This window comes from Austrofundulus limnaeus, unplaced genomic scaffold (genome assembly GCF_001266775.1).
Source record: "Austrofundulus limnaeus strain Quisiro unplaced genomic scaffold, Austrofundulus_limnaeus-1.0 Scaffold293, whole genome shotgun sequence".
NCBI lineage: Eukaryota > Metazoa > Chordata > Actinopteri > Cyprinodontiformes > Rivulidae > Austrofundulus > Austrofundulus limnaeus.
The window spans coordinates 453,527-455,305 of NW_013952695.1; positions in this window are offsets into that span (position 1 = coordinate 453,527).

Below are 1,779 nucleotides of genomic sequence, written 5' to 3' on the forward strand. Positions count from 1 at the left end.
TTGTGACAACAGCTGCAGAAGATGTAAATTCACCACCAACCTCCTCTATCAAATCTCAACAGGTGATTTTTTTGAACCAGTTAAATAAGGCCCTGAAAGGCACATTTCCTCCGTGGTGGAAACCATTGTGGGCATGTTGTTGCTCTGCTTTTTTTATGAAGGGGGGTGTAATGGTACCTTCCTGCTTTGTTCAATGGACCAATTTACAGCAATTCCCCCTCTCGCCACTAATTACTTTCTAACAAAAAAAATCAAATAAACCACAAATAAAATAAAATAAATCGACGTGACATGAATGTACTTTGTAATTCAACGCATTACAGAAATGTAGCGGAGTAGAAAGTACAGATACTTAATGTAAAATGTAGTGGAGTAAAAGTCAAAAGTACCCATGATGAAATCTACTTAAGTAAAGTATAGATACATGAAAAATGTACTTAAGTACAGCAAGAAAGTACTTGTACTTAGTTACATCCCACCACTGGATAAACTGGCAAGGAACTGCAGGAGAGGACTGGAATAAATACAGGGGGAAACAGGTGATTAGCATGAGCTTGACTGGGATTTCTGTGTGGAGGAGTGAAACAATGAGCTGTGACTGTGACATGACGGGCAGAGAACAGATGAGAGTCCTGACAGTTCATTAGTAATGGCTTGTTGGAAAAAGAGCTCCAACGTTTTGGGAAGCTCACCAGTGGTTTCAAAACTGTGGGTTTGGGATGTAAGCATGATAAACTAAAACATAGTGATGGGATGATGATACTTCAAGGAGTGTATCGACACACTACACAAACTGTGTCAGCTCTGTATTGACACTGTGTTGGTCAGTCAATAGTGACCCCTGCAGTAGTTTAAAAAAACACTGCAGGTAAACAAAATGAAAATAAGATGGAAAAGCTTWTATGCTGCAAAGCAATAACAAACTTCACGTTTTTTACGTTAAACTATCTCAAGGCTTTAGAGCAATTAGATTTTTGTAAAAAAAAAATCAACTACAACTGTATTAGTAGGGTGCCAAGTGTAAAATAAAATGTTTAAAATGGCACTAACACATTTTCATTATTTAACTCACTTTCTAAGTGTAAAAACCTAAAAAAATCCACTAATAATTAAGCTCACTGTTCTTACATTTTGCTCATTTTTACTAAATGTTAATCTGAGACAACTCAGAAAAGGGGTAAACAGGGGGCTTGTGAAGTTACAATAAAGAAGAATTCAGACCAAATCATTRCAGTTCCCTTTTATATAGACCCGAACGAAATGATTTAACTTTGAAAAAGAAGGATTTAAAAGCATGATATCTCCTTAAGTATTTTATATTGAAATACAGTCTTTGCTGTTGGTGCACRTCTTTTATGATGTCATCATCCTGCGACAAAATCAACTGCCAATGCTGCTAAATCTGCTCCCTACATAACGTCAAATTTGCAGCTGATGCTGGTGACTGAGCTACACTTCAAAGTGCCAGACCATAACACTTGTTGAATTTTAACCTATACCATCTTCAGCAGCATTAGCAGCATTTTTTATTTATTTATTTATTTATTTTTGCAGAATGACGACATCACATCTGTGCTCCAATCTGAACTACTTCATTGTAAATTTCAGCATTTAGGCACATTTAAGCTTTAATTTTTACATTTAGATTCAGGATTTACCATTTGCATATGACATTTAACATTTAACTTTACTATTTATTAAAAATTAGCAAATTCAAGAACAGTGAGCTAAACAACAAAAAAAAGTTAGTGGATTTTTTTTTAATTTAGGGTTTTACAC